This window comes from Peromyscus maniculatus, chromosome X, assembly GCF_049852395.1.
Source record: "Peromyscus maniculatus bairdii isolate BWxNUB_F1_BW_parent chromosome X, HU_Pman_BW_mat_3.1, whole genome shotgun sequence".
Lineage (NCBI taxonomy): Eukaryota > Metazoa > Chordata > Mammalia > Rodentia > Cricetidae > Peromyscus > Peromyscus maniculatus.
The window spans coordinates 36615403-36630258 of record NC_134875.1 but is presented as its reverse complement, the minus strand read 5'-3'; the positions used below and the strand labels follow the sequence as shown (position 1 = coordinate 36630258).

At 46.6% G+C, this 14856-nt stretch overlaps 1 protein-coding gene and 1 long non-coding RNA gene across 2 annotated transcripts in view; one reads left to right on the top strand and one right to left on the bottom strand.

The window, feature by feature from the left end:
• The window catches only part of LOC102912887 (uncharacterized), a 102318-nt gene that overhangs the window by 36463 nt on the left and 50999 nt on the right, over window positions 1–14856 (top strand). The window lies entirely within an intron of this gene.
• Window positions 10194–11264, bottom strand: LOC143270664 (uncharacterized). The gene is made up of 3 exons (XR_013047905.1): window positions 11092–11264; window positions 10843–10920; window positions 10194–10442 (listed from the first exon to the last, which is right to left on the bottom strand). It is a non-coding gene; the product is annotated as an uncharacterized LOC143270664 (long non-coding RNA).

Here is a 14856-nt window from a genome sequence, read left to right as displayed (position 1 = left end):
CTTTCTCTTGGAGCTGGGGCTGGAAGTGCCTTAACCACTGACCCAGCAGTCTCACCAGCCAAGAAGAGTTTCTAAGGTTACAGTATGAAATAATGCTAAGTTTTCAGGTTAGGAAAAGCACCAACAGCATTTAGAAGAGGATGGACTTTCTTTGTTAATTCAGATTTTAGTCTTTGGCTTGTATACTTTCTTTGTCCTGAAAAATATAAGAAGTAGCTATGGTGTTCCTAAAGTGAGGATGAACTTGATGTTTTAAGCTGGGATATATAGACAGCTTGCTTGCTTCAGCAAGAATTTCTGAGCAAGAAGTTCCTGAAGTTCCCAGGGACAGTACACTGAAGAATTGTATTACAGAGTGGTAGCCTGCCTGCGGTCTCTTGCCCGTCCTTTGTTGGTCGTGGAAGAGCTAGGAATTCATCAGTCTTGTAGTCACTAGGATCTTGATGCTCCTCTACCTCAGCTTCTGTGAGCTGGTTCACCCTGACTGTTGGCTGTTGTCCAAATATCCAGAGAGGTTTCAGGAGAGACACTCCCATGTTGGTGGTAACCAACAGCTGTCTATTTGGACTTTTAAGATCCACTCCACAGGAGGGAAATCATCCCTCATCCTAGAAACCTGGACAACATCCCAGGACTAGTGAGGTTATGTATCTTAGAAGAGAATTTACAATTGCCATGATGATAGACTGGAATAATTCAAACCGCATTATTAATCTTATCCTTATATAAGTGTGACTACCACCCCTAATCAGAGAACCCTCTGTTTTCAGCAAATGGAGACCATCAGAGAAGCCACAACTGGACAGGATGCAGAGAACAATGGCTCATGGGGAGGACAGCCCCACTGCAAACATCTACATCACAGTTCATGCATCTATGACTCAGGAAATGAAGGGTAAGAGGTGAGCTGAAAGATTTTAAGAGCCTCAATACCAGGATGTCTGCTGTGAAACAGTCACTCACAAAACTGGCTGCGTAAATGCGATGTGAACACTGGCCATATCACCAGACAAGATAATGGAGAGATGGTAAAGTCTGAATGGAAGAAGAAACGCTATGTACTGGGATTTTAGGCCAGGACTATATTTTGTTCCTAGACAGAGAACAATGGGCAGCTAGTGATTACAGAGAGAGGGGGAATTGACACACTGAGGCTCCCAATAGCACCAGGGTGAATAAAGTGATGTTGCAGAGCTGTGAAAATTAGAGCAACAAAGATGACCCATTTGATTTGTATATTTTGTTTTTGTTTTTGTTTTTTTTTTTCATTTGTTTTCTTGTATTGTTTTGTTGGTTTGATGATTAGAAATTTCCTTTTGGGTGGCACTGCAGGGGTGAGGGAAAGATGTGGAGAGACTGTCAGGTGAGCTTAATTAGGGTACAAGTTGTCAAATTTACAAATATTCAATAAATAAATTATGTTAAATGAAATAAGTAAAAGAAAGAAAGAAAAACGTTTGCATGGATTCTATCGATCCATTTCCTTAATTGAGTTGGCTTTAGTTGGCTTTCTGCTTCTGTAATAAAACACAGAGCTAAAGCAAACCAGGGAGGAAAGGGTTTATTTCCTCTCTGAGCTTACAGTTTATCATTGAGAGAAGTCAGGTTAGGAACTGAAGGCAGGAACTGAGGCAGAGGCTCTGTAGAGATGTTGCTTACTGGCTTGCTCCTCTTGGCTTCTTCAGCCTGCTTTCTAATACACTCCAGGAAGACCTGTTCTGGGGTGGTTCCACCCACAGTGGGAGTCATTACTGAGTCATTAATCAAGAAAACGCTCCTCAGAATGGCTTACAGGATGGAGCCATTTTCCATTCCAGGTGTGTCTAGCTTCTATCTACTTGACAAAACCTTGTCACCACAACAGACACTTTGTCCAATGGAAAAAAAAAACAAAACCAAAACATTTTAAAAGAAACAGACAAAAATGGTTCTTTGAGATACTATGGTTGATATGAAATCCAAGGTATGGCCAGAACCAGCTCTATCTCGATAAACACCAACTCCCTAGAGATTTTCAATGTCCCTCTTGCCCATGTGTGGTACAACATGGTCAGGGTGAGGATGAAAACACTATGATGGAGGACAGGAGAAGTCATGGTTCAATTTAAACACCCCTTGACAAATCCCTTGACATAAAAGGCTACTGATGCTCACTCAGTGATGTCCCCCACAGAAGGAGACCTTGTCATTTTCTTTAAATGGCATTTCCTTGATAATTGTCATACATACCATACTAATGCAGAAGACACATGAAGAAACACTATTTATTTCAAATACAAGTTCTTAGGGAAGAAAGATGTATCTACATGTGGGTGGAAGACAAAAATGTATCTGCAGGTGGATCCTGGTCAAGGGCGGCACAGTGGGGTACCTGCACAATCTTTAGATTGAGGTGGAGCATGTCCCAGGAGGAGCACTGCTAAGTCCTGGCAGATTCTTCCCTCACCAGATCTGTTCTCTCCTCTTCCTGAACCATCTCTGCAATGACAGGGAGAGGGATTTGTTCAGTAGGGTAATCAGGATATAATCAGAAAAGACATCCTGTGACATTAGCTGCTCTCTATAATTTAGATTGCACAGAGGTACCTGCTCTCTCCCTACTCTAACGCTGTGTGAGGCTGAGGGGCTGGAACAGAGTCCACTGCTTGCCTAGAATGTGGGAGGCTCTGGTTTCCACCCCAGTACTGCAGAACAGTCCCTGGACAAATGTCCAAACGTTGCATGCCCTTCCCCCCTCCCAACAGTAATTCACTCTTGGGGAAGTCAGCAGGATTTTCAGACAGATGCACCAGCTTACTTCAGATAATTATAAAGCTGGGTGTCCTTATGTGTGTGGCCTCACCAGATGCTTCAAAACAGCAAAGGGACCAAGCATTTGGACTCTATGCTTTCCCATTCCCTTCAGTCTCTCTTTAACCAAGTTTACTTCAGAATTATCAGTGCTGGGTTCTTGCTGTCCACTATCCACACACCCAAATTACTCCTGTAAGATTAGAATCTCTGCTTACTTTTCAGTATTTCACACATTTAGGATCATAGAACACCTAGATACACTAATTTCAATCCTTTATTGGTTATAACCCCAGGACTACTCCACAGAGAAAACCTACCCAAAGGATACCAGCATTAAAGAACATGAATATACGTGTGTGTGTGTGTGTGTGTGTGTGTGTGTGTGTGTGTGTGTGTGTGTACAATTCTTTAAATACTGAATGTAAAAATGACATAAAGAATTAGGAACATTACTTGCACCTAGTATGGTGGAAGAAAAGTCTATAATTGATTTGTGGGAGAGCATAGCCAGAGGCAGGAATATCTGGGAGAGTCCAGAGTAGATGAGACCAGACTGATCCATGTGAGGACGGGGGAGGAAGGGGGATACAAATGTATCGACATTATAAACAAAGGCAGTGTGGTACCCTGAATTATCCCAACCACACCTCAGGCTTCTCCAGCAAAACATTTCTACTTGTTCCACCTAAAAACTACATGAGAACAGCTCCACTCCCAGTTTACAGGGCTCCCACTCCTGTGTGGAACCCTAGGACAGCAAGGCAGGGGTCTTGCAGGCTGGAATGTGTGGGTGGCTTTAGTTCTGGAAGGCAAAATGGAGGCAGACAAAATGGCCATTAGATGAACATGCCTGCCAGCCAGCCTGAGGAGATGATTTTGAGCCCAGGACCCACATCCTGCAAGGAGAGAACCAAGTCCTTCCAGCTGTCCTCTGACCTCCCAATGTGAGACACAGCTCCTCTTGTCCCCCCACACTCATTCCAAGACAAAATAAAACTTCAAAATGTAATCTGAACTTTTCAGTGAATGAAGACAAGAAGGACAGCTGCCAGGGAGCCAGAGTCCTCTCTGTACCAGCCTGTTCCACATGAAAGGACTTGAATCCACAGAAGGTGCTTACCCTTCTTCAGCACTGGATCGTGATTTCTCTGGAAAAGGTGTTCCAACTCCTGCAGCTGTAGCCCTGTCACAGAGGCAGCAGCAGGACCCCAGCGCTGGCACAGGCTGCATTTTGTGCACAGTAACTGGAATGGATTGTGCACTGGGCATCAGAACTGACTCAGGCTGGACATGCGATCATGTAATGGCACAGGCTGCTCATTGGGGGACACTGTACTTGGCATAGACTGCACAGTGGGTACTGTAATTGGTATGGCTGTACACAACCCACCTGGAGTGGCGTAGGGTGTGCAATAGGAACTGCCATAGGTGGTGTGCTAGATACCTTAACTGGCATATGCTGTACATTGGACATAGAAACTGGGATAGACTATACATGAGGAACAGAAACAGGCATTGGCAGTATCTGGGCCTCAGTGATTGACACAGGCTGTACCTGGGGCAAAGGAACAGGCACAGGTTGTACATGGGCCACATTAACTGGCACAGGCTGTACCTGGGGTACAGTAACAGGCACAGGCTGTACCTGGGGCACAGGAACAGACACAGGCTGTACACCAGGCACTGTTACTGATACACACTGTACTCGGGACACCAGATGTGACATATGCTGTACACAGGTTACAAAGCTGCACAGCCTCGTTGCCCCCTTTGCTCTCAGGAACTGGCTTCTGAGATGGACGCTCGTTCTCCTGGCTCTTGGGACTGGCACCCTGTAGGTCATCCATGAGGCCTGAAGGTAGAGCAGCAGAGGGACCTTCTCCACTCTGCCCTGTTTTTCTGTTCTCCTCCTCTCCTTTCTGCTGTTGGGGCTCCTGACCCAGGGTGGTCCCTTCCACTGTCTTCCTCGTTTTTCCCCTCTTTACATGGTCAGAGAATGGGTGTCTCAGCACCTGCAAGTGGGAAACAGAAAGAAGAGACGACAGGGCCCGGCGTGGTGCAAAGTTGCTATGACATCACAGCAGGTGAAGCCCTCAGTGTCCCACGCCTCTCCAGTCACCTCTGAGGAACAGCATCCCCTCATGGACATGGCCAACCCACCACTCCTAGCATGCACTGACCTTTCCATTTTTCCTGGTCAGGTCCCTCAAGAGGCAGGTGGTTGATGTTTCCATGATCCATGACAGGAATGCTGTCAAAGTCGCTTGAGGTTTGTCTTCCTCTGAGTCTCTTCACATACGGAGGGGGAGCCCCCTATAGTTCTGGCAGGAGAACTACTCCACCAGGAAGGCTTCTTTCTCTTCTGGACCTAAGGACCTGACATCCAGGTTATCTTAACCAATCAGAAGCCTTCCTTCCTGGCTTCCTGGTATGATTGACAGTTGCTATGGACTGAGACCCTGAGGTCCAAAACCAACAACAATTTGGAGCTTCAGTGAGCAGGATGTGTTTACAGGGAAGGTGTGCCCCTTGGGCAAGTAGAGTGTAGAAGGAGCCTTCCAAGTTGTGTCTCAGCTGAGATCCTGTCCTTAGTGAATTATCTTCCTAGGAAATTTGTGGGGTCACCTATGGGATGAAATCTGCAGTGAGTAAGAAAAAACAATAATTCTGAGGCCTTGTGGAAATGTGTGGACCACATCTGTTGGTCTAGTACTCCACACTGGGCCCCTGGTATTTGGCAGAGAACGGTTATTAAGCTAATGTGTTTATCTGGGAGGTTCTTCTTTAGGATTTCACACAAAGTGAAGTTAGAGGCTGTCATGCTTCCATGCTCGGCCTTTCCAGGAGCTTGGGCGGGGTGGAAAGGCCTGCTGGTCCTTCAGCAGGCAGAGCAGAGGGCTCATCTTCACCAGGGATACTGGGGAGGAGTTTAGTAGTACTGTTCAGCCTTCATGAGTGCTGGCAAAAGCTGTGAGAATTGTCATACCTGTGCTCAGGTTCCTCACCTTTCTCTTGAACACACTCACAAACACACACACACACACACACACACACACACACACACACACACACACACATACTTGCAATTTCCAGGCTTTTAATCCCTGGTCTCCACCCCAAAATAGTCAGTCAAGTAGCCCCTTCCCTGGCATGTGGCCACACTGAGCCCATGCCTGTCACTTTTTTCCAAATTGTTCTGGTCACTCTGAGACAAGAAAGACAAAAAAGAAGTATCATATGACCAGGTAGTTCCTCTTTTTGTGTAGGAATATTTGGGAGCCCTGGTGCCTGAGTAGGAGTTTTCCTTCTATCAAAAGACTTGCCTCACAGTTCTGGTTACTCACTCACCAATAAACCATGGCTGGCTCCTCTAGGTCATCCTCCATGGAAACCTGATTGCTGTGGTCACCTTCAGGACCCAGGCTGTTGTAAGGGCTCATGTGGCCTCCCTGGTTGAGGTTTTCATGTTGGTAATGCCCTGTGGTCTTTCAGCAGGTTGCTGCCACAAAGGTTCAGGCCCTCCTCTGCTATTGACTTTCTGTGTGCCTCCTACATAGTGGATGAGTCTCTGAAGTGTGAATGAGCTAGGTTGTGGCCCCAGCATGGGATGGGGGAAGGACACTGATTCTTACCTTTAGGAGACCTGCTTAGACCGGGCTGCCTGCCCTGGCCCATGGTCTTGGACCTCACACAACACCTTAGGAATGGTTTTATGGGAGATTGCAGGCTGATTTTAGCATGGAGAGTGGGGAAGGGGGGGGACTCACAATGAGCACATGAGGCTTGGGTGTAGCCTGGATAATTTCTGAACGTCCCAGACCCCATATTTCCTAGTCTCTATGACACATGAGATGAACATTGAGTGGACAGCATCAGCTCTGTGCGTGTCTGCTTCAAGAGTCTTCAGGAACTCTGAAAGCACAGGCCAGTCTCTGACCTCTACCTTCAGCAGTGACATTTTGGTCCTATGTTTACAGTGTGCTGTGCAGCTCTGCAAAAATGCCATTGCAACCCTTGGAAAGTTAACAGACTCCAGACAACCTGTGAAGAGTCTGCATTAGAATGTTTATAGAAGGCCCTGTCCAGTGCTTCTCAGCTCTGCAAGTTCAGACACTGCACCAACTGCACCCTTTGTGTTGCAGTACAAACTACTGAGTGTTGACGGTGCATTCGCACAAAAACCTGGACAGAGTAAGGGCCACAGATTCTGGAAGGCCATAAACAGAGGAGAGGTTGTGTGCAGTTCCTGTGGTAGAGAGATTGCTCTCATTGACGGTGTTTCAGAGTGCTGGGGTTGGGGTGGGGTGTTAATAGGACCTAAGGGAAAAAAATGCAGTGGTTTGTTTCTTCACTTTGTGTTTGTGTCAGTCTCTCACGTGTCCCAGGAAAACCTGAAACCAACCTGTCCCATACCGTGTACATCAGGATGACCACTGCTGTACTTCCTCACGTTACACCCACCCAACGGTCAGAGGTGTGCATAGAAATGTCTAGCTTTTGGTTTATTAAGTAATTATTTATAAAGTGGTACTAGAACTGGAGGCCTAGCTGTGTATAGAACTACAACATATCTGGACAGACTCCAGTAATTCTAATTATATTGTAGGGCAAACACCTAAACCTATAAACGTGAATACCATACCTAGAAATAAGAAAGCCTCGTCAAATAATACTGGTCAATAGCTAAAAAAAACAGGTCATTGTTTTTGATGAAATATCCAGCCTTTTCCTGGATGCGGGGCAGGGGGGGGGGGACATAGAGCATTGCTTCTTTTGTTTGAAAGGCCTTGAGAGAAAGATGCGGAAGGTTAGGATTGATGCTGCATGGTGGTTATGCTCAGAGTGTTCTCTGTGAGTAGAAAGATCTTTAAGAACATGGTAAAACCAGCAGTAATACAGGAACCTCAGAGTCCCTAACAGTGGGGGTTCTGATTTTAGTAAGTTCAAATACCCAAGGGAAGTCATAGAAACTGAGCCCCATGAATTTAGGAAGAAGCTGTGTATGGATATGGGATTTCTGAGGGAAGGAGGGAAGGGATGTTTACAAAATGTCCTCAATGAACAGCACAGTCTTTTCTTCTAAAGTGTCAGTGCACACTCTTTCCCTTAGACACAGATCTCAGCCAGTTATGTGTAGTCAGCCAATCAGAAACACAGATCCCTTTTCACACATTTTCCTGGTCTCCCCACAGTCACTGTCCATGTTTTATGAAGGTGCCCTCTCACAAACACACAACTGGTCCCTTGCACAGCAGTGTAAGCTACAGAAAAGGAAAGCCTCATCTAATTGATAGGAAGGCCAGTCAGATCCTGAGCCTGGCATGTGGTCACCTAGAGGATGCCTCAAAAAGATCTGGCCCTGCAGCTGTATACACATTTTGTGTAGCAGTTTTCCTCCAAGATAAGACATTCCATCTGGAGGAAAGCTCCTGAAGACATAAGACATTCCAAATGGAGTTGAAACATTTCGTAACATGGAGGAGATGGTTAAGAAACAGGGAAGTAAAAGGCTGGATATCTCCAACTGGGCTTAGTAGATATTTGTTCCCAGTTTCTCCCGTCTCACCAGGAAGACTGTCAACAGCACATCTCAGTTCCCCATAACCGATGAGCAAAGTATGAGAATCCACAGTCAGCTGAGATACCGGATGCCATCAGATGGTTCAGGTCATGGAGCATCAGCCCCAGTGTGGAGACTGAGGCCACTGGATGTGGCAGCCAGGTACTGGAGCAGGTCAGCAGATAACATTCTGTATCTGATAGATTGGTGGCAAGGGCCTGAACGGAACTCAAGAAAGTTATCTCTTGCTGGAACATCCAATGTGGAGCCACAGGATGTCCTGATGCCTCCAGCGCCCCAGTGAACCCATCTCTCTCTCTCTCTCTCTCTCTCTCTCTCTCTCTCTCTCTCTCTCTCTCTCTCTCTCTCTCTCCTTCTCCAAGTGTGGTCTCCCATGAGCCTTTGGGGATTATCCTAAGATAAAGCTGATTGCAAATATCATCCAGAAGTCAATTAGGAGCAGAGGCCATGGTGGTAGTGGCAGCTGCAGCAGTGTGTATGTATGGAGGCCTGGGGGTGGTCAGGAAGGAAGATTGGGCCTCACTAGTGTAGAAAATCTTCTTCCATCATAGAAACAGTGGAAGCCAGAAGCAGCCAGTAACTCAGGCTCCCTGGAGGCAATCTGAGGTGATGGTTAGTACAGAGACCCACAGTTGGTCCATGTGCACCAGCACACAAGAGAAGGTGGAGCACTCAGGTCTAAATGGGACATCTCTGTCATACCCGTTGCTCACAGGCATAGGGACCATGACTGGTGGAAGATTCTTAAAGCCAGGGGAACTGGTTATCGGTACTGGTATACTATTTGCTAGACCTGAAAAGGGGAGACCTCCGGTTCAGGGCCATAGATGCTGCCCTAGTGAAATTCTAATACAGCAAGGGCTTGAAATCATCATTCTGGGAGATATCATAGGGACTCACAAGCAAACTCGCAAGTACCTGCAGCAGGCAAGGTCCCTGGAGCACTCACATTCCCAGAGACTGAAAATAGACTATGGATTGCAAGGGTAGGAGAGCCTGGTATTGAGACAACACCATGCAGTAAGTTTGGGTCTGTACACCTAGGTCACACCTCTCCATCTCACAAAGATGGACTTTGTTTATTTGGACTTGCAGCTTCACATATGCAAAGAAGCAATATTACTCTCTGCATTGACTGACTGTTTCAGAACATTTCTAGGGACTCAATCTTTTTTACAAATTATAGCTGCTATGAAGTAAAGGTCCCCGAAATCTTGATTACTGAGGGTTCTCCAAGGCAGGTGACAAAATGCAGGGAGAAGGCATATTATTCAAGATCTCTGAGCAGGTGAGGGTGAGACCATATGCTCCCTGACCTGGAATGTAAGAAATGAGGCAGAAACCCCCTTGTGGCCTGGATGGATGGATTCTCCTCTCCCTCTCAAGCATCAGGACTCTGGCCAGTGTGGCTCCTAGTGCCCTGGATGTCCACAGAGAGGGTGCAAACCACACATCATGTACCCCTTCCTCCCACTGTCAAAGTTTCCAGCTGGGTCTATGGCGAGGCTTACTGGAGTGTGGGTGTGAACAGCCATGACTAGAAACACAGTGTCCTGTACTGGGGACTTGCTCCACCTGACATTACAAATAATTGTTCCACATAGATGGGGTGAGTACAAGGCCATGATAAGGGGGCAGAGAGTCATGTGGGGTCAGCATGAAGCAGCATAGCATCTGGAAATCTTCCTCACTTGTCAAGGCACAGTGACCACAGCTTGCCAGGGTCACCTCCTGCCATAAGTGCCATTCCTGGAATAGGCTGCTATGATTCAAATACTGATACCCATATTTTAGTAACCTGAAAACAATGGAACCAACATACTTAGAATCCAGCACTTTATTACTGAGATAATTGCAGGGAAGAAAAGGATGTCATGGCCAGCATGTCTGGCTGAGACACTGGGGGCAGGGCCAGGTTCCATGACATCTGGTTCTTGGACAGAGTTGGCAGTAAAGTGCTGCTCTAAAATCTTCAGGGATCGTTGTTCTGAGGACCAGGTGGTGCATCAATCAGCACCACCATTCTATTGCTTCTCCTGAAAATGGCTCTCCTGGTCCTAAACCAATCCTACAAGCAGAAGAAAGGGTTGCTTTAGTACACTGAACTGTACCACCACCGAAGAACACATGCTGTAACCATGTATATTGGCTCAATTTTACTAACATTTTAGAAGACATATGGAACCCATCTCTGGGCCAGTGTGTGTTAGGTGTGTGCTCCAGACCTGAGCTACTCCCCTAGCAAAATACCATATTTCTGATTGCCCAGGAACTGTTTATCGATCTAACCCTAAGAAAGATTGAAGACATACCTCAAGTGTGTACTGATTGTTCAGAATGCTGGAAGCAACAGATTTCATTCTCATTGAAACCGTGAAAACCCCAACATTAAGCCCCTGAGGAAATGTACCACCAAACCCAGGCCTTTATCTATGGGACAGACCCAAGTTTTCCCTGATCAAGCTCACCCTGAGCAAGCTCGATCTGTACAAGCCCTCTCGTGCCTCCTTTCTCTTCAGCCTTCAGGAACACTGCATTCTCATCTGCTAGAGAGAAAAACACAAAGAAAAGATCTGAACATCGTGGCCATGGATTATTGGAAAGCCTGGAGAGGGGCCATGGGCAGAGCCGGGTAATCGAAGTGCATGGCCACTGGCCTTTCCAACAGATTTGCTTCCCGGACTTTGCCCAACTCCAGTCAGAATCATTTTACTGACCATGCTGTTGTTCCTGGTCCTCATCAGCTCTGGGACACAGCATCCTGTTGAAACTGTGGCTTTCGTCCTGGCAAGGCTCCATGTGGGGAATCTTTTGATCAAACCCGAGTTCTGAAGCTTAAAGCCCTGTCCACACTGTTGGGGCCAGAGGTTCAGCTCTGACTCTTGATCTGGAAGGCTTGTCTTCTGGAGACTCAACGTAATTACAATGTGTCCAATCACAGATTCTGGCCTGCACAGACTCAGTGGCTGTGGGCTTGTCCTCGGAGGTATCTAGCCTGAAGCACTTTAGGGCTGCAAAGAGCAGGGAATACTTTAAAAAACGCAGTGAGTGTGTGTGGTGGGGGTGCAGAACCTGTGGCTCTGGTTTTCTCCTTATCTGACACCTCTAGTTTTGGGTAAGGATGGACTGTTCAAATTTAGTCACAGGGAGTAACAAAAAGACCTTCTCAAACTCAGCAGGCCCTTGAGACCAGATAAATCACTTTTTTAAATTATGGAAATGTCCTTCAAACAAAATAACCCAATTTTGGTTGTGATGCACTGAAGAGCCATGTATGATGACAAATATGTAGGTAAGCCAGGGCAAGATCCTCCTGAGAGACTGTACTCCCAACAGAGCTGAATTCCACTGGTATTCACAAGCTCATTCTGATGGAGAGCTTTCTCAACGTAACTGTGCTTGACCAAGGTCCTAGGGTGACCCAGATACCTGAGGACATCAAAGATCAACCCTGGGTACTGGCTCCAAACCTGTCTCACAGCTGTGAAGGTGAAAGACAGGAGGAGTAAGCAATTCTGGATTCAGCTCTACAAAGAATCATTGCAGGAAAGGGCAGGATGAGGAAAAGTTAGAGAGACTCCCCACAGTATGTGACATTCCCCAAATTTAAAAGAGCCACTGAGCTCTGTCATTTCGTGGTTTTTGTTTTTAATAGGATCATGGCAGAGTCTTGACAATGGCTGAGGTAATTGTTAGGAGATGGGTTATTTATCTGGTATAGCATAGGCTGAGACTCTGGAGGCCCAGGGTCCACATGGTCTAGCACACACCAAGGAGATGATCATGCTCTGTTCAACTATTGCCCACCTTGTCAGGGGTGGCTCAACCCCCTCCCACCACAGGACCATTTATCCATCTCTGACCAGGGCTTTGTGAGTTGTGGGCCTTGACTGTCCTGTCACCATTAGACACTGGGTGGTCTTCTGTCCTCTGACATTTCAGCTGTCCCAGGTGATTTTATCTATACTCAGCTCTCTTTCTTCTCAGTCACCAAGAAGCAGCTGCAACTGTCCTTCCTCCTCTCCTTATCTCCTGTGTGGTTATGAAAGGCTTCCCTGAAACACTGAAATGGGAGGCTTTTTTAGACACAGACTTTGCTCACTCTCACAATTAGCTGCTGGAGAAGCTAGGCTATATAAGGAGACAATAGTGCCATGTGTGCTTTCCTGAGGGACTTGGTGGCCTGGTTGGACTGCCCACACTAGTCGGGAGCCCTGTCTTTATCAGTGTGAGACAGCTTGACTGTCCTACTGATGGCAAAAAACCTTTGTGTCTCATCTTTAGTGTTCCTGGTTTGGCTGTTTCAAACCAACCCTCCTTTTAGCCCTAGCATCCCTGCAATAATTGCGAGCAACTTACAAATTTGAACGTGAGTGCTTTTTCAACTGAACATACCAGGCTCTGCTGACTCCCCATGGGAGCCTTATCTTTTTGGAGGTGGGGACAGGGAGGTAGGTCTGGGGGTGGGGGAAATGCTGGCTGAAGCATGAGGAGAGATGAGAATGGGATCTGTGGTTGGTGTATAAAATGAATAAAAATTTATTAAAGAAAAAAATAAGAAACATAATTGACAGAATGAATTCTTTGATGAGCTTTTATCTGTGTATGAATCACATACAGAAAGAATAATAAATGGGGAAGCTTTCCTAGATTTGAGACATCTTCCAAACACCCGTGGTCAGCATTGTTAGGGACACCTGATAATCGGTGATCCAGCTGTGCCCAGGTTGGCTCTGCCATGGGGCCTTTGTGGCTCACAGGACAGGATACACTGACCCCTGCACTGCCCACTTAGTCACAGCTCACTATGTCTTTTCTCTGCTCAGCCTCCATGGCCTAAGCTTTCAAGCCATCAAGTGAAAATCATGGCTTTGTCAGGAAAGTCAGAGGCTGCCACATAGCTCATCTGAACCACAACTGCTGTCTGTCTGTCATTCTGTCTCTCTCTCTCCCTCTCTCTTTTTTGTGTGTATACTGGTGTCTTGTGTAGAAATAATGAAGAGTGAGCCCCGCTCTGAACCAGGAAAGGAGTGGACAGGTCAGGGATCCTCCCCTTCAGTCTTTCAACCAGCCACATGACTTTGGAGTGTTCTTGCTTAACCCTTCTGGTATGCTGTATCCCAGCAACAGGACCTGCAGCATTCTTGCTGTATTCAGGCTTTAGGTCCTGTTTCTGGTTGCAGGTCTCTTCCTACAGGGACTCAGTAAGGACTCTTCCTGCAGTTTGTATGAGACACATGGTCGAGAGAGACAAGTGTTGATTTAGAGAGAGGCCAAGATTGTGAGCTGGGTGGGAAGACATCTAGAAGGATAGTTTCCTGAGGAAGGAGAGGGTGGGAGGCTGAAGTGAGCTCCATGGAAGTGTAGCTCTGAAAGAGATGTTAGAAGCATGGCTAGGAGATGGTCTGGAGACAAGCTGGGCCAGTTTTCCCGGGGAAAGGAATCAAGGTTGGAGAGAATGATGTACCAATTATGAGCCTTGCCAGGCAGTGTTGGCACATGCCTTTAATCCCAGCACTGAGAAGCAGAGTGAGGCAGATCTCTGTAAGTTTGAGGCCATCCTGATCAACAGAGCAGGATACAGGATGGGCACCCAAAGTACACAATAAACAAAAAAATAAGTATGAGCCCCAAGAAAGAGGTTGGACCTGGGGATCTCCAGCAGTGCCTAGGAAAGAGGCCATTGAGAAGTCAGAAAACTGTACAGCAGGATGACAGCATGCTGTGAGCATGACTGACTGTGCATCAGTACATAAATGAGGCAGGCTGCAGGACAGTGGTGGGGATTTCTCATGTAAGTCAGCCTGGACAACCAGGGTCCAGTGTACAGAAGGAAACCTGGGCCCTTGTAAAATCTCCCGGACCTTCAATGTGCCTTTGTGGGGCTCAAAGTCCAGTAAATACTGTTCTGCTGTGTAGACAGTTGACCACATAAAATCCACTGGTGCTCTCTGAGAGGGTCCTCTTCTTCCTGGATACAAGCTTAGGCTGGCATAACAAGCTCTCAGATAATCCCCTGGTGGGGTGCTGAGAACATTCAACTTCTTCAGTGACCCCCCCATGTAGAATGAAGAAGACTTACTAGTAGAAATTGGTTATAATGACTTAGTGTGTGTTGATTTGGCTGTGATACTCACTGCAGAATTATGTCTAAACAAAAAGCTGGGAAGGGCCTTGATATCCTTCATTGGAGAATTTACTCCATAGACAAAAGTCTTACCTGAGGATAGATGATTTTACAGACCATAAACATCATGCTCTCACAAGTGCAGTCAGGGTGATCTTTCCAAAACACCAACCTGACTCTGCTGCTTCTCTGCTCAGACACTGCCCACAGCTGCCCACTGCCCTTCTGACTTTGCCAGAGCCCAACATTGTCCTTCTCTGACCTCATGTTCCATTTGAAGTTGTCACCATCAGTGTTCCTTGGTCCACCTTTGTGCCTTCTGGTTTTATTTCTGGCATGTACTACTTTCTAATTT